Source organism: Rhipicephalus sanguineus, chromosome 6 (assembly GCF_013339695.2).
Source record: "Rhipicephalus sanguineus isolate Rsan-2018 chromosome 6, BIME_Rsan_1.4, whole genome shotgun sequence".
Classification (NCBI taxonomy): Eukaryota; Metazoa; Arthropoda; class Arachnida; order Ixodida; family Ixodidae; genus Rhipicephalus; species Rhipicephalus sanguineus.
In genome coordinates, this window is record NC_051181.1 from 54,914,159 (window position 1) to 54,933,283 (window position 19,125).

A 19,125-nucleotide genomic window follows, 5' to 3' on the forward strand; every position below is an offset into this window, starting at 1 on the left:
TCTTTGGTATGTGACCTTCGCGTACAACACGGTCGTACAAGAAACGACGCAGATGACGCCATACATATACGTATACGGAAGGAGCCCAGCGACGACACTGGACGCAATGCTGCCAACTGCCACTGACGAAGACAATCTCGACGTCACCGCTTATTTGAAATGCGCCGAACAAGCTCCACAGCAGGCCGCCTGCCCATCAAGAACCAGCAGTGCGTCGACAGCCGTCACTATAAGCTTCGACGACGCCATATAGAATACCAACCCGGTGAACATGCGTGGGTCTGAACGCCCATACGCCGACGGGGACTTACCGAGCAGCTTCTTCGACGATACTTCCGGCAACACAAGGTCTCGGACGTCTCGGCGCCCTATACTACGACGTTATCCCGCACGGCAATGAGAACTCTCGACGGCGCCCCGCACGACCTGAAGCCGTGCATGTCGTGCGCCTTGAGCCGTTTTTTTGCACTTTAGCGAAGCTGGGGACTGTACTTTTTGCTGTATTATTGCACTTTGTTTCTCTATCAAATTCCATCTTCTATTTAAGCATCGGGACGATGCCTTTTCAGAGGGGGGCAATGCCGCACGCGCTCCCTTCTTTGTATGTACGCGCTCCCTTCTTTGTTGTTGTGTTAACGCTGCCTTTCACGTGTTACTACTGGCTTGCGCAAGCCGCGCCAGAATGTCTGGGAGTATACCAGATTGTAGAACATTTTGTCAGGTTGCGCACATGACGCGAATAGTCAAGATTATTCCAGAGCTTGCGCGACCACCAGAGATAAGGTTGCAAAGCTCGCTGCATGATATATAAAAGATGGCGCGTCCCAGCGATCATCAGATTATCGACGGCCAAAGCTCTGTTCGCCGCTATAAGCATGCAGTGATTATAGCTGTAGTTTGACTTTCCGTTCCCGGCCTCAAGTTCGGCCAAATAAAGAGTTTGTTCCTGGATACGCCGACTGCTGCCTTTGTCGACGTCACGACCATGTGACAATATAGTAAAGGTAAAGGTTTCTGCCCACTTCAACAGCACTTGTGTGGCGACAGTGTACCCACTACGTTTATTTAAGAGAATGCGCGCACTCATGTGAGGGCCCTTTGCAATATTTGGCATTCGTTAAAGCAGCTGCAATGACGCGCGTGATAATTTTTTGAAGTTGCGATGCACTCACTCCGTATTCGTAAGGAAATACGCACAGGAATGTCTGTGCCTTTTGTAATGGGCAGCAGTCTTTAAACCACCAGGTCGTTGTGCATTTCACATGGTGTGACGCCCGATGGCCATGTACGTTTGTATCACATTTACTGCGATATTGCATCTCGTACTGTGACGCCTGCAGCCGCCCAGGGTGGTCTAGTGGTTATGGCGACCGCTGAACCGAAGTTCGCGCGATCGAATGCCGGCCGCGGCGGCTACATTTTCGATGGAGGCGAAAATATCTGAGGCCCGTGTACTTTGATTTAGTTGCACGTTAAAGAACCCCAGGTGCTCTATATGTCCGGAGCCCTTTGCTACGGCGTCCCTCATAATGATATCCTCGTTTTGGGACGTTAGACACCAGATATGATTATTATTATTATTATTATTATTATTATTATTATTATTATTATTATTATTATTATTATTATTATTATTATTATTATTATTATTGTGACGCCGGTACACAGGCACCTATAGCTGTGAAGCATGAAAGTTACTTTCAGTGCTGTTCGAAGCGTCGGTGCGGCTCTGTGGCAGAACACCGGCTTGCCATGCCGAAAGCCTGGGTTCTATTCCTCCTCGGATACATCATTCTTTGTTATTTCCATCCATGGCGATTTTTAGGTCGCGGACAATGACGATTTTTCGCTCACAACCAACGACGCCGACACCTACACGGGAATTTCTGTGACAACGCCTCCTTAAGCCTTTCGCGTTCATGACTTATAGCGCGAAGCCAGTGCGATGAAATATTTGCTCGGCAGGGATCGCGTTGTGACCAGGGTGCCGTTGGTGGCTACATTGCGCCAAATTGGCTGCGTTACGACCCTGTCTGGCGACAGAAACTTCAGCTTGGCTCCATGGCTAGTTTGTGGTTATTTCGAGCTTCTACTTTGGCGCATTCACTATCCATTTTTCGTATTATATGTAGATGAAATGGCAAGCAAGCATAAAAGCAGCCATTTTTTGTAAGCTCTTCTGTCGTGCTGAACTATGTGCGCTTATGTCTTCCCCATGCCAGCGGGCTAATGCGCACCGACGCACGCAACGCGCGGCGCGGATGCAAAGACGGAGCGACGCGTGTATAAAATGTTGTTGTTGTTGTTGAGTTGGCTTTTGTGACGCAAGAGCGACTAAGGCTATGCTGCGCTAGACACATTGCATGAAATGGAACGCGTGGCTATAGCCCGCTGCTGACGTGAGATTCAAATGCTACAGCACAGCGCGCAAAGGGGATATCCGCTACAAAATGGAACTGCATCTTCGGTCAGTCTATCTTCGGTCACATTTCGCTGCTTCATGCACGACTCGTATTCCGCCAACTGTGTATAAATATCGGTCTAGGATTCAAAAAAGTACGGCTTCAGCGTTTATTGTTTCTACGGATTTGGCCCAAAATTGCTTCGGCAAGAACCGTATCCATTGTAGACAAACTGTATGCAGAAGCAATGAAAACGGTTGGGTCGTACACGTCTTGATGGGAGAAACGTGGACAAGATAAAAACCCTCGCCGTCGTCCACAGCGGCGGTGCTAACAAGCAGCGACAAGCGCCACTGCGCATGCACTGGGATGTGAACATGCTTCATAAACAGGCACGTCGAGTGGCCAGGAGGAAGTGGTCGGCGAACCTGCGTGCTAAGAGGTTCATCAGCAGAGAATGCGGGAAGAACAAGCAGCGGTCAGCAGCGTTCGACCAAGCGCAGCAACCACGAGCTCATGCCTCTGGTGATGCCGCCGAGGCCACTCTTCTTCACTGCATTTGCCCTCCGCAGAAAAAGGCGCCATCTTGGCGGCTTAAGCTGAGGGCACAATTGTTGGGTCGTAGCACGTCTTGACGGGAGAAACGTGGACAAGTTCCCGGCCGCGATAGCGTAGATCTGTCAATGGCGTGATGGGCTCCACGTGGACGGAGGACGTTTGCTCTGGAGCGCGGTAGGTCCGAGTTATTTCGTAACGAGTTTTGTGGAGCGGCCGGATGCGGTAGCGAGTACCCGAAGCCATACCAAGGCTTCGACCAAAGCCTTTAAAAATTGTGGTCATGCCCAGATTGTAATTAGGGCTAAAACATGAGCACTAAGACGAAGAAAAAACCTCGAAAGAAAAAGAAAAACGAGCGAGCGCGAGTCGAACCCACAACCTTGGCGCACCGTACATGTTAAGTCTTACACGTTACCGATATACATGGAAAACGACAAACGGGCTCTTTTTTTCGTTGTTATAACTAATTCCTGTAGCCAGTATTTTTATTGTCTCGTTTATAAACGCAGGTTTCAGTCTCTTCGTGCTCGCGACAACCTAACAGAATATAGTTAATATGTTTTTTATGTGCTGCCTAGGATCAGAACGGCTATCTGGCACGTTTCGCCGCAAAACATATTAGCGTAACCGCAGATGTGTTGCAGTAATCGCACTGAGTCGCTAAGGGGTTAGCCATACCTATGGAGAAAACAATGTGCTTCTGAACTGCACATAGAACACTATCGTTTTCTGTGTACAGTGGTATCGGTTCTCCGTTTCACTGAGCCGGTGGCTAGCATAAGCGAACGGCCTCTCGTGCCCGTCGTCGTTGAGTTGCAAGATAACAGCTCCAAGGCCAAGGCCGCTGGCGTTTGTGTGAAGAATAGTTGGTGCGTTCTGCTCACAGTGCGCGACTGTCGGTGGTGTTTGAAGGGCAGTTTTTATGTCGCAGAAGGCAGCTTCTTGGCCAGGACGCCATTTCCAGCAAATGTCTTTCATTAGCACCTCATTGAGACGTACCGCGCGAGAAGCGAGATCAGGGACAAAGCATCGGAAATATGAAGCAAACCCCAAAAAAAAAAACGTTTGGCTGCTTAACCGTGGTGGGAGGCGGAATGGCTTGGAGCTTCACTGGCTCTGGGTTCATTTCTTGAGCACTGGCTACGTGTCCCAAGTAAGACACTTCCAAGAAACCGAAGAAGCACTAGGAAGGCTTAACGCAAAGGTGAGCGTCTCGGAGAGCACGTAGGACAATTTCAAAAGGCCTGAGCTCTTCAGCAAACGTAGGAGCATAAACAATATTGTCGTCTAAATAACCCAATGCCATTGATCACTTCAGATGTTCAAGAACCCGGTCAATTAATCGCTGAAATGTTGCAGGAGTGTTGGAGACGCCAAATGGATGGCGGCTAAACTGGTATAGACCGCCCGAAGTTATAAAGGCGGTCTTCTCAACGTCATCTGGGTCTTGTTCCAAAAGCCAGAAAGATCCAGCACAAGGAGGTTAAACAATTATCCAGCATAGTAAAAAAGCGTGCACCGTGCACGCGGTCAAGGGCACCATAAAGCCGAGGCAGTGGGTATACGTCAGGTTTGCTGACACTGTTTAGGCATCCATAGTCAAGACCGAAACGGACCGTGTCGTCTATTCTTCTGACGAAGACTACGAGGGACGACCAACGAAAGACGTGCGGTAGTTGTGAGCGAGCACGGAACGCACTTTGGCAACAGTTTTGTAAATTACCTGGTGCAACAGGGTGCACAACAGCCAAAGGCAACCGTTATTGGAGGCTTCAGGAATTACTGGAGACGGTATCGAAGCGGCAGAAGTCAGTTGAATGGAGCAATCAGTTCCGCTAAACTGCAGACTAAGCAAGGAAGCTACACACCAATCACAGCCTTATAATCACTGGCACGTACATGTCAGGGACAACAAGGAACCGCGCTCTGGCTGTCTTCCCAAGCGCACACACATTCAGCCATACTTCGCCGAGGCTAACGAGAACGGCTCCATCAGCCCAAATGAGGTGAGACCGATCGACTTGCGCAGGATTCATAAAAACCCCTCCCCCCTACAAAAATCTCAATGTGAGGAAACTGAATGCAGCCCCTGTGTCAACAAGTGCTTCAACGAGCTGCAGCGGATCTCCAAGCATTACCGACAGAGTTGGCATTTAAGGGAAGGGGCCAAGTGAATGAACAGGGGCTTCAAACATGATGTGGGGTCCTGCCCTCGGCGGCCTGTATTGAAGTTTCCCGAGGGAAACTTCACACGAGCAGCCGAGTCTCTCATCGACTCGGACATTCGAGGGCAGTTCCGAGCAAAATGTCCAACGTCGTTGCTGTGGTAGCACCGGGACATCGGTGAAGGGTCGTGATGCCGTGAAGGAGCAGAATGTCGGGCCACGTTCGGTGCGTCCGTGAAGACTGGCCCCCGGTACTGATGATGAGATGCTTGCGAGCGTTCTTCTATCTCAGCTTCAAGAGCAACGGCGATAGCTGATGGCACATCTTTCAGACGAGCGAGGCTGGACGTTTTTGTTATCAATGGCGTCAGCGAAGGTGTCAATAGCAAAAGGTCCATGGTTGCGGTAGGGCAATCCGACAAGGGCTTTCGGGAGAGGCTGTCGACGTGAGCAGCGAGTTTTTGAAAGTCGCGCTGACCTTCCCGAAGCTTTTTTAGTTGTGTGAGATCGAGTTTAAGAAGATGGCGGTGACCAAATCGGGTTTCGAGCGCTGACGCTAGAGCTCCATAGTTTGAGCGGATGACTTATGGGATATATTCGAGGAATTCAGCCGCGGCGCCATGGAGCTTTGTCTTGAACAGTTCATCCGCTTAGGGAAGCAACGAACTCCAACTGCGCCAGAAATGCTGCCCACAATGTGGTGCCATCAAAGGTAGGTGGTAAAAGTTGTGCCCCAAAAAACCGAGAGTGAGCTAAGGTTGGGACGTTTTCGTCGACCGAGGTAGACAGGCGGTGCTGACGACCAGACTGCGTCTCGATGACAGTGAGCCTGCGACGACGTCATCTGTAGTGGAGGTAGGTTGTGCAAGCGTGGTCTGGAGAGATAGCAGGCGAGAAGCAAAGCGATTCTCGATATCTTGCATGAGGGCTCTTCTGTCGGCTGCACCTTGTGAAGCAAGGGACCGTAGGGATTTGGTTATCAGTAGACTCGCACCGGTGCTCGACTGTCGATGTTCACTTCGCGCGTCCTGGACAGCGACTGCCGACGGAAGAAGCTGATGCGGGGATTCTTAAGGGATATTTGTCGAGGCTGGGGCCTTCGCGGCCTCTGCCAAGCTTTCCTCCGTAGTCCGCACAGTAGGATACCGTACTCTGAGGGCCGCAGACTGTTGCCCTTGTCGCGGCAACCTTGCTCCGTGTAAACAAGGGCTACCGTTGTCACCGCTGCCAGCCAATGTAACGTGCATTAGCGTATCTCCTGAAGAAATCACGCTGAAACAATCTAACACAGGACCATCCTCTTCGTTCTGGTTCTGTAGCCTCTCCTTCACGCGCTAGTCACTTCGTCGTTCTGTTCCATGCGCGCAACTGCATCCACTACAACATTCTAATAATATGAGGGGTTTTACGTTCCAAAACCACGATATGATTATGGGGAACGCCGTAGGGGAGAGCTCCGGAAATTTGGACCATCTGGTGTCCTTCACCGAGCACAGACATCGCACAGTGACGGGCCTCCATCGACACCATCAAAAGGCGAGCGCGACGTCCCGGATCGAACCCATGACCTTCGGGTCAGCGGACGCGCGCCGTCACCGCTACACCACCGCGGCGGACAAACCACATCTACTGAAGACAAACTGTATAGATGGCTTGCACATGACGTCATGAAGGCAGCTTCTGAAGGCAACTGGGACTCCACGACGGCGGCTTTGATGACAAGCATTGTGCGTCTACGTGAAAACAACGCGGCAGGAACGTCGCTGTGTGGTAATAATGAAATACCCTCCGTGTGATCTTTCGATAACCTGGATATGAGAACGGAAACGTCGGGTCCCCACATGCTAGTGCTCCAACCCGGCGCTTTAAATGACTCAGTGCAAGCCATCAATAGAGGAGCACTGAGATTTTATTAATTTATCTGCGACTTAACTGCGGCTTGGAAACCAAGAAAGAGGGGAAAATATTGCCACGCCCGCTTCTTGTTTTATTTTTATGTATTAGGGTTTTACCCAGGGGGCGGAAACTCCCTATACCTCCCATTGGACGCGCTATGGTATACTGATACACTGCGGCAGAACCGCTTCCACCACTGGCGGCTGCCGGGTATCCCAACTAGAAATATTTCCCAAACAAAACATTTCTCATGCGACGTCACTGGTGACATCAGAAAATAGAGGGAAAGGGCGCGAAACCAAGAGGATCAGGGTTGCAGCGGAAGCTCTCCTTTCCCCCTTCGCATGCAAGCCGAATGCGTTCCTGCTCTCTTGCAAGTCCTCTGACCGCTTGGACCATTCGTTAAGTTTAGTTAACCTTTTTTTTAATTTTGTCTGTGTGTTGTGAAGTGGACAAACCAAAGCTGACCGACTTCTCGATAAGACAGAACTCGATCAACTCAAGTAAAAGTTCATTCTTTTTTGTTAATCGCACCTTTCCTACTAGAAAACAGAGACATACAAGTAGTGTAAAAGTGTCAATCTGCAAAAGCAGCTTTAATTCACAACTGAAATATATTCATAAGGAGCAAACACTGAACCCATAATATCAGAACCATTGCGAAAAGTATTCACAATCACGAGCAGGCCCCATCGTGCTCTACTCAATCACGTCTGTAATGACGGCCCACATATTTTTCTTACAGAACCTGAGTACCAAACAAGACAGAAGTTCAGGGTAAGAGGGAGGATTGAAACGATGAGTGAGAGATCGTTGAAAAGGGAATGCCGCTGGAGACCATGTTTCCACAATATGACTTGTCGTCGTTAGGGCAGCAGCTAGCATTGCCTTGACGAAGAAAAGACCACGTGTCAAAACGTCGGCTCCAGCGACATTCCCTGTTAAAGGAATTCTCAAAGCGTCACTGAGCGTCACATGCATATCAGTGACAGTATAAGGAGTAAAGGGCCACAAAGTTTCAAACTGGGTACATGCATTTCTATGAACAGGAAGGAGCCTATAATTGCCTCGCTTCGATAGAACTGAATGCGAAAATAAAAGATGAACAAACTGTGTCACCGAAACAACACGCTTTCAAGCCTTTCATTAAACGTGTTTTACCGGCAACAGGTAGGCTGTCGTCATCACGAATTAGTCTCATGTACTCATGCAAAATGAGTACCTGCTCAAATAATGAACTCAAATACTTGAGAAGAACTTGTTTTGGGGCGAGTTGGTGCCTCAGTTTGCTGAACATATTTTAACTGACGCGTAGCTAGAAACATGAAAAAGAGCCGAAGGAAAGAGACAGAAGAAGAGACAGAAACAAAACATTCTGCCTCTTTCCTCCAGCCTTATTTCATGAGTTCTAGCTTCGCGCCAGTTACAATGTGTTCATCAAATCAAATACTTGGGCTCACCCGTTGTCACTAGGAAACCTGAAAAACCTTCGCGGAGCTGGAAATTTCCGGGTTAACATACGACAGACCCGCGCAAAACATGGGGCCCCGATTGAGCCATCTTACACTGCAGTTTCCGTTTGCTACACACCACATCAAATGTTTTATCTTTCGCGTGTTCATACTTGACACGCAAACCGAGTGAGATAACCGAGCGCGATCCAACTTGTCATATCGCTGAGTGAGTGGGAAGGGTGAGCAGAGGCAAGCGCAACAAACACATGTCAACCAGTTCCCGTACTTCGCCTGATTTAAAATTCACAAAATAAATAAAAAAGACAAATAAACAAAAGAAGGGTTTGCACAGTTAAATCAGATTTCTTTATTTGTAAAAGCTCGTGAGTGACAATAAATGAGATAATCTGAATCAACCTCGCTTCGTTCGACCAGATAGATCTTAGGATGACCGGCAACCGCTACGAGCGCGCATGTTGCTTGAAACCGAAACTGGCGCTCAGATTCCAGGGCCTGTTTTACCCGCAAGGACGGTTAGCAACGCTCGACGCAGACCGCACCGCAGCGTTGAGAACTTCGCGATTGTAGTAGATCACTTTGTTAAGATTGCGCGCAGGACACGAATAGTCTAGATTATTCCAGATCTTGCGCGACCACCAGTGATTAGACTGAAAATTTCGGTGCGTGATTTATAAAAGACGGCGCGTCCCAGCCATGACCAGTTTATCGACGGCCGATGCACTGTTCGCCCCTGTCAGTGCACAGTGCATATTGCTGTAGTTACACTTTCAGTTTCCCGGCCACAAGTTCGGGCAAATAAAGAGTTTCATCTTGGACACGCCGACTGCTGCCACCTCTACTGGACACGACAAAATCCACGGTGACAATGACAACAGGCATGATGACGACGACAGCGTCCCCTCCCGCGATAGTGATGCAGCCGTCCAGGGAGCCGCCGACATTCCGCGGTTCGCGATGTGTAGACCCCGAAACCTGGCTGGAGACGTTCGAAAGGGTCGCAACATTTAACAACTGGAACGCCGACGACATGCTGTGCCACGTGTACTTTTACCTGAAAGAAGCAGCAAGGATATGGTTCCAGAACCCGGCGTCCACAATTCGAAACTAGGACCTCCCTCCGCAGCGTTTTTTTTCGAGACGTTCATCAGCGTCGTCCGAAAGGAAGGGCCTCAACCTTGCTGGATTCACGGGTGCAACTCCTGAACGAAAAATCACCATCTCCGCTAAAGGGGACCATGAGGCGATGCGAAGCAGCGTTTCGGCATGTCGAGCCCGCGTTTCAGAGGGGAAGTGGAGAGGGGGAGGAGAAAGAGAAGGGGATAGGGGAGAAAGGGAAAGTGGGAGAGGATGTGTGTGGAGAGGGCTCGCGCATGCGCGGTAGTGGTGGTTACGCCGCACACCAGCACCAGATTGAACTCCGCCATAAGATGCTTCGCACCTAAAAATCACACCATATACTCTAAAGGGGACCATGAGGCGCTGCGAAACAGCGTTTCGGCATGTCGGCCCGCGTTTCAGAGGGGAAGTGGAGAGAGGGAGGAGAGAGGGAAGAGGAGAGGGAGGAAGTGGGAGAGGGGAGGGGGAGAGGGGAGGGGAAGTGGGAGAGGAGGTCTGTGGAGAAGGTTCGCGCATGCGCAGTAGGGGTGGTCACGCCGCACACCACCACCGGATTGAACTCCGCCATAAGATGCTTCGCATCTAAAACGTGACAATCATCGCGGAAGAAATGATGCGGGTATTCCGCCACGCTGACCACAACATGCCTTAAGAGAAGGCGGCTCGTTTCCTCATGCGAGGAGTAAAGTAACAGCTCTTCCTTGGACTTATGAGGAATCCACCGAATACCGTCAAAGAAGTTCTCTCGGAGACAACAACAACAGAGACGACGCTGGAATTGTGAACCCGCCAGTACAACCGCCCCTTGATTCAAGACAGAGCAGTGGTTGAATCCGTGGGCTACGACGATCTGCGCGAGACCATAAGGGTCGTAGTGCGCGAAGAATGTCCTCGAATATTCCTGTCACTAATCCCGTTATTGGGGACGGCAATCGCCGGGCGGATTCTAAGGGCTGGCGCCACGGCCCTCCGAAAACGCACCACGAAAGCGCGGACAATTTAGAGTTGGTCCTTTGGTGCGCCAGCGAACGCCGGTTGTGGTCCAAAGACCGAGTCAGAGCCGAGAGTCGATAACACAAAGGAAAACAAAATATATTCTCAGTTAAGGCAATACAAATAATACAAACACATGCACACTCGGCTGGTACCAGTTACAACTTCACAATATAATTCAGATGGTGTTTACACAACGGGAGCTAAACAAACAGATCACACGCTACAAATGCAATCGCATGCATTACAACTATTCAATGACCGTTAAAGTCCTGAATGTACAATGACGTATCCAGTCCTCAATACTTGGACGGTAATTGAATGCTTCTCTTCAAGGAAACACTCACGCCAGCTCCAGCGTTGATCGTCGTAGCTCAACCGTCGTCGTGACTTGTCACGGCTCACACGGTGTCGTCATCGGATTCTTCCAGATCGACGAGCGACTGACCACACATCATCATAAACACGTCTTCTTTGGCTAACGGAGCCACACTTAGCGTAACTTCACCATCACCGGGCCGATTGACTCACTCCTGTCTCGACTGCACTCACTGACTACTCTACCGTCGATTGCACGCTTTTATCCCTTCTCCCCCGGGTTATAGAAGCGTCGGGATGTTTCTTCTGCGTGCAGTACAGCTGAGCCTGGGGAAAGGGCGAGAGCTTTCTCGTAGGTTCGAATCGCGGCGGCATCGCTCGCGGATGCGTCCCCCCCTCCTTCTAGAAAGATCCAGGCTTTGCCGGGCGTTCGATCGTGTTGACTGCGTCTGACTCGAGTGGGTGAGGAGAATGCGGCGCGCCGGCGTCTTTTGATGCTTGTTGTTTCGTCTTTTGCGCTTCTTGGCGAGCGGTTCGCGCCGTTATTGTCGTAGCAGTTTGAAAGCGGCCTCGCGCGCGCTTTTAACCCGCTAATTTGTGACACTGCCCCCCACTTCAAGAATATTATCACATAATATTCAAACAACACAAATTAGCGCGCACATACACATAACCAAAAATGTCCCACATACAGAGTCCATAACTCAGTCCACACAAAATGCGCGTCACACTCACAATAGAAATATCAATACAATTCACAGGGCATTTCAATGTCACTACATATGAAAGGTAAACATAGTGCATAAGTACAACACACCAACATACTTTTCATATAAACAATGCGAACGCACAAAACAAAGCTCTTCATTTACAACGCTTACACAATGTTATATCAGTAGCATTGTACACATAAAATAACGCAAGTAGCTCTTCGGCTCACTAGCTATACACACTCGACACAGGGAATAATAACACTTCAAACACTTTATAACTCAAAACACTTCAAACAAATTCAATTCCAACACCCTGTCCTGCCATCATCGTGTCGCGCTTGCGTCCCTACTTTCGGTGCTCGCTCGCTCTCTTTTTGTTTCTCTTCTTTTTCTTGCGAGCCGTTCCATTTGACGGCGCCGAAGGGGGCGTCTCTGCTGCCGTCGACACATTCGACACCGGCAAGGCGTGTTCGCGTTCGTTAGAACGTTCGCGGTGCATCGCCAACTTCTGCGCGTCGTGGTGTTTTGCCTGGACGACCACCTTCGTCATTTGCACTCACGGGTGGTGGTGGCCGCTGGGTGGCAACATCACCTGCTTGGCGCGTCTTCACGGGCGGTACAGCGACCGTAGGTGCCTCATCACTGATATTCCGTGATACCTCGGCCTCAATTTGAGCCCGGGCGGCATCCTTCATGGGATTCCCTTCCGCGCTTCCTTTTTGTCGCGGTTCCCGAACTGACGAGGGCTCCATCTTCGGGGCTTCTCCCAAACGTTCAGGATCGTATGGCCCTCGAGCTCCGTCGATGTTTCCCACGATTAGGTCGAAGAGGGGGTTATTCATGCACAGGGCAGTAACTCTCCCGCTGAAGTAAGGGGTCTCAACTTCAATCTTGGCTTCGGGAAGCATTCGAATGGAACTATCAAGCAGGCAAACCGGTTGGGTATTGCCTGTGAAATCCCTCTCTCGGACCAATTTCTTTCGTACGATAACCGTGGTGCATCCACTATCTCTTATTACTGCGACTTCCTTTCCACCAACTTTCCTCTTAAGTGTCGGCATTCCTTTAGTTGAGTCTGTTGTCACCGCAGCACCAATAAAATCTATCTTCTTCCCGCTTTTCACATCGGCCAATTCATCTTTGATCGCTTCTGTTTCCTCGTTTGGCGGGGCATACGCACAAGCTGCTTGGTGGGCTTTGCTAGCATCGTTTCGACATGCGTCTGCTTTGTGCCCAGTCTGACCACATTTAAAACACTTCATCACACTGGGGCGTGAGAAGTTAGTCCGACAACTGTTAGCGCGATGGCCCACCCGGTTACACAGAAAGCATCGCGGAACACTCTCCGGTGCACGCTTCTTTTCGTCAGGTGCCGATTTCTTCGACTCCTCGTGAACCTCCTTTTTTACTTTGGCCAGATTCGTGCCACCTTGCGCTTCCAAGAATTGGTCGGCCAACTCAAGCATGTCGTCAAGCGATTTAGCTTTCCTCTCTTTCAGATACAGCGACAGGCTCGGGTGGCAACTGGTGAGAAATTGCTCTCTGATTAGAAGCTCTCTAAGCTCACCGTACTCCTGTGCCGTCTCTGATGAAAGTTCGATCCACCTGTCAAAATAATGACTGAGCCGCGCAGCATACTGCGTTGCCGTCTCGCCCTCAGCTGGCTTTCCCGTACGAAACCGATCTCGGAAGCCCTCCACGGTGAATCTAAATCGCTTTAGTAAGGCAGCTTTCACTTTCATATAATTAGCTGCATCGGTAGGTGTCAGCCTACCGTACACACTGAGCGCTTCGCCACTCAAGCAGGTGCTCAAAGCTGTGGCCCATTGCTGCTCCGGCCAATTTTGGCTTCTAGCTATCGTCTCAAACCTGTCCAGGTATGCATCAAGGTCATCTTTTTTCTCATCAAACGCCACAAGCAGTTTGCTTGGGTTCAATCGGAAGCTATGATGTTCCCTTTCGCTGCTCTCCACTCTAGCTTGCACGGGAGTCTCTGTGCGCTGCTGCAAACGGAGCCGTTCGATTTCCAATTCGTGCTGCCGTTGCCTTTCTCTCTCAGCCATCTCAGCTTGCATCTGTCTCTCTTGCGCCTCTCTTTCTTCCTTCAGCTGTCGCTCCTTCGCCTCTCGCTTTTCTTTCTCCCTCTCAGCTGCTAGCCTCTCTTTTTCAAGCTCTAGTTTCAATTGTTGCTCTCTTTCTTCTTTCGCCCTCTCAACTGCCAACCTCTCTCTTTCAACCGCCTCCTTTTCCTTTTGGCTCACCCACTTTCGTAGTTCGGCCCCAGACAAACCCATCTTCTCACCAAGGGCAACTAACTTCTCAAGATCCATCATGCCCGTCAACAAAACCTAGCCGCGTGCACAAAATCTCTGCCTAACTTCGAATTACAAACCACTCTCTGCACACAGGTTAGCGAGAACGCGGTGCAGCACTCAAAAATCGTTCGCAAGCACTATCAACGTCTCAAGGCTCTTTCTCCCTACTTTGGACACACTGTGCACCAAAAAGGTCCTGTGTCGCGGACGCCAGAATAATTGTCACTTGTCCCGTTAATGGGGACGGCAATCGCCGGGCGGATTCTAAGGGCTGGCGTCACGGCCCTCCGAAAACGCACCACGAAAGCGCGGACAATTTAGAGTTGGTCCTTTGGTGCGCCAGCGAACGCCGGTTGTGGTCCAAAGACCGAGTCAGAGCCGAGAGTCGATGACACAAACGAAAACGAAATATATTCTCAGTTTAGGCAATGCAAATAATACAAACACATGCACACTCGGCTGGTACCAGTTACAACTTCACAATATAATTCAGATGGTGTTTACACAACGGGAGCTAAACAAACAGATCACACGCTACAAATGCAATCGCATGCATTACAACTATTCAATGACCGTTAAAGTCCTGAATGTACAATGGCGTATCCAGTCCTCAATACTTGGACGGTAATTGAATGCTTCTCTTCAAGGAAACACTCACGCCAGCTCCAGCGTTGATCGTCGTAGCTCAACCGTCGTCGTGACTTGTCACGGCTCACACGTTGTCGTCATCGGATTCTTCCAGATCGAGGAGCGACTGACCACACACCATCATAAACACGTCTTCTTTGGCTAACGGAGCCACACTTAGCGTAACTTCACCATCACCGGGCCGACTGACTCACTCCTGTCTCGACTGCACTCACTGACTACTCTACCGTCGATTGCACGCTTTTATCCCTTCTCCCCCGGGTTCTAGAAGCGTCGGGATGTTTCTTCTGCGTGCAGTACAGCTAAGCCTGGGGAAAGGGCGAGAGCTTTCTCGTAGGTTCGAATCGCGGCGGCATCGCTCGCGGATGCGTCCCCCCCTCCTTCTAGAAAGATCTAGGCTTTGCCGGGCGTTCGATCGTGTTGACTGCGTCTGGCTCGAGTGGGTGAGGAGAATGCGGCGCGCCGGCGTCTTTTGATGCTTGTTTTTTCGTCTTTTGCGCTTCTTGGCGAGCGGTTCGCGCCGTTCTGTCTCGTAGCAGTTTGAAAGCGGCCTCGCGCGCGCTTTATAACCCGCTAATTTGTGACAATTCCCGTCGTACCAGCTTCAAGTTGCCTCGATCACAGACATCATCCGGGTGGAAATCCAGCAGTCGGTGGGCATCCCCGGGTCAGCGCCGCCGCAGGTGCAAGCTGTGAGCTACGCTGCTGCAGCCCGACGTAACGCCCCCGCTCCTGATCCACGTCAAGACGCTGCGCCGCCGCAGCAGTTCCGCCACCAGGCACTACCACGGCCAACATCGACGTCATACCGCCCGCCAGCCGGCCAGTGACACACGCGGAGGAAGACCGATGTTTGGTGCGCCCCCCATCGACCGCCCACTCTACTACCATTGCGTAGAAGCTGGCCGCAGCTACCGCCGCGTCCAGTATCGACATATGGGACTGAATGCGTGGGTTCGCCACTGACGCGCCGCGTCTACAGCTGAGTGAACGGCCACGCGACATCGCCGACTACCTCGCAGGGGCGCAGTGGACACCCCGACAACCTTCCCGTTCGCCACGGCCAGACCGCTATGTCTCACCGCAGCGCCTCTAGTACAATGGCTCAACCCGGGGGCGCAAGCCTAGCCCACATCCGGAAAACTAAGGGCAGCAAACGATAGAGGTGCGGTTGCTGTACAACGAAACATCTCGCCGCCGACGAGAACACCGCTACGCCACGACGAAACCTAGTGAACACGCCGCAAGCCGAACGGAGCCCTGATGTCGAAACTTCGCGCCTCGAAGAAGACCTGACGACGCAACGTGGAAGCAGCGGAGTAAACCAACGTATCCGTGATCCGACGCCGCGACCTAACCGGAACGCAAGGCGACGGACTAGCGACCTCGACGTGCTATTCGACGGCCACAAGGTCACTGCTCTCGTCGACACTGGAGCCGACTATTCTGTCGTCAGTGGACCGTTCGCCACAAACCTGAAGAACGTTAGGACTGCTTCGCAAGGCCCCGAAATTCGGACAGCTCGAGGCCATCTAATAACGACGGCTGGAGTCAGCACCGCAAGAGTAACCATCAATAACCGGACTTATCCAGCGAGCTGTGTAATCTTACAACGTTGCTGCAGGGATGTGATACTTGTGATGGGCTTCCTAAATCACCACGGCGCGGTCATCGATCTGAGGTCGGAGTCAATAATACTAACCTCAGAAAAACCGCCGCCGCTGCACACGACGGCATGGAACACCGCATTAAATGTGATAGAAGAGCACGTCACCATTCCGCCTCTTTCCAGCGTCATCATTCTGCTTCTGAACCGTCAGACTTGCGCCGCAAAATGCATAGCCGAGCGGCGTGATCGCAAAGCAAGGGTAGTGCTGACAAACTTCAGCCACGAATATAGGCACCTCAACGTTGGTACGACGGTCGCCTACATCGATGAAATCGTGGACGCCAGCAATGCTTTCGCGCTCTTCGATGCTACCGAACGCGCTTCGACGGATCCAGGTCCCCTACCCGACTTCGATGTCAACCTGAGCCTCCCGAAACATGAGCAGAACCAGCTTAAAGCCCTCCTCCTGCAATACAAGGACTGCTTCTCGTCGTCGTTAAGAATTCGACAGACCCAAGTCGCGAAACATCGCATCATAACAGAAGAAAGTGTCCGACCAAACCGTCAGAGCCCGGACCGAGTTTCGACGCGAGAACGCGAGGCCGTTCAGAAACAGGTCGATGAAATGTTACGAGATGACATCATCCAGCCGGCCAAGAGTCCGTGGGCATCACCTGTAGTGTTAGTGTGGAAGGGGGATGGAACCCTACGTTTCTGCGTCGACTATCGTCGCCTGAACAAGGTCACAAAAAAGGACGTCTATCCTCTCCCACGAATAGACGACACCCAAAATCGACTCCACAACGCGGATTACTTTTCGCCGATAGACATCAAGACCGGCTACTAACAAATACAAGTCGACGAGAGAGATCGAGAAAAGACTGCCTTTATAACACCATACGGCCTGTTCAAGTTCAAGGTGTTGCCCTTTGGTCTTTGACGGCACCTGCGGCTTTTCAACGCGTTATGGATACAGGACTGGCCGGCTTGAAGTGGCAGACGTGCCTCGTATACTTGGACGACGTCGCTATGTTTGCCTCAAGCTTTTACGAACATCTCCGCGCCTTGAAGCTGTACTTCAAGCAATCAAGACCTCCGGACTCACATTGAAACCTGAAAAGTGTCGCTTCATGTACGAACAACTGTTGTTTTTGGGACTCTTGATCAGCAGGGATGGTGTTCGCATAGACCCGCGGAAAACGGCTGCCATCACTGCCTTCCCGCCACCCACCGGCAAGAAGGCAGTACGCCGATTTCTCGGCTTGTGCGCCTACTACAGACGCTAACGTACCTCAGAACACGAGCCGCTAACGCACCCAACCAAGGCCAACGTCCTATTCAAGTGGGAAACGGCGCAAATCAAAGCATTTAAAGAACTGAAACCACGTCTTCAGATGCCTCCGATACTAGCACATTTTGACGAATACGCCTATACTTAAATCCACACCGACGTAAGCAGCGTAGGTTTCGGTGCCGTCCTTGTGAAGAAGGCGCCTTGTGGAATACCTCGAGTGCACGACCGCCCTTGTTCCTAAGGTATTCAAGCGAGGACTGGCGTCGTTTTTCTAGCGAAACGGCGTTCTCCTAAAGAACTTCTCACCCCTTCGAACCATCCACCTTCTCCTGGTGCCTTCAGCATTGAGACCTGGAGTCCTTCGGGCCCCACACGATGACCCGACGGCTGGACACCTCTTTGTTTCCCGTACGCTTGCAAGAATACAGGAAATGTGCTACTGGCCGCGCCTTGTCGCCGACGTCACTCGCTACGTAAGGCCATGCAGAGACTACCAGCGACGCAAGACACCGGCCGACAAGACCAGCAGGCTTTCCTCAGCCGATCGAGCCACCTCGCCGATCATTCCAGCAAAGCGGTATGGACCTACTAGGGCTGCTCGCTACGTCGTGTTGTGGAAATGAATCGATCGTCGTCGCTACCAAATGCCTCAGCCGCTACGCCGAAACAAGGGCCTTGCCTAGAGGCAGCGCCGCCGAGGGAGCGAATTTCTTCGTCGAAGACATCGTCCTGCGTCGTGGCACCCCAGAGGTCCTCATCATCAACAGAGGCACGGCCTTCACTGCGGAGCTAACTACGGCTATCTCGAGATACAGCTAGACAAGCCACCGCCGGACCACAACCTAACACCCTCAGACCAATGGCCTCACCGAGTGTCTAAGACCATCGCCGACATGCTGGCCATGTACGTCGACGTCGAGCACAAAACGTGGGATGTCTTCCTTCCGTACGTGGTCTTCGTGTACAACACGGCAGTACAAGAAACGATGCAGCTGCCACCGTACAAGTTTGTCTGCGGAAGTGCGCGGCAACGGCGCTCGATGCAGGCTGCCAGCTACCACCGACGAAGACAATATTGCCGCGACATATCGGCCGTATTCAAATAGCGCGGCCGTCACCCTCCATACAGGACACCGCTCGCCGTATAATGTTGCATCGTAGCACGAGCACCTGGCCGGACCCAGCTCGCATGCGCCACGCGCTCGTGTGCCTCTCGGGAAAAAGAAGAAGAGGAGAACAGCTGAACGACATCTTTGGTGGTGACAACAAGATAGATTGGCTTGAGCTGTTCCTATCGGTTCTTCGCAGGGACCAGCAGCCGCAGGCCTGGTTGTCGTGGTTTCAAGTCGTGGTCAACCTGTGCTGCTTCATGGGCGTCTTGGCGTATCCTCCAGTGGGGGTGCGGCTGGATCGGGTGGTGCTTGCTTAGGCATATCAGACTAATGTGTCTTTTGTCTCCCGGCCAGGCACATTCTGCCTGGTCGGCTACTCTTGCTAATAATGATCTTCCAATTGAACTATACTTGAGCAGTGGTCTGAACAACGTTCCTGTGGCCCTAGTGTGGGCTACGACGACGCTGGCGAACATGAAAAATCTTCACATAATCCAGAAGAAAGCGATCC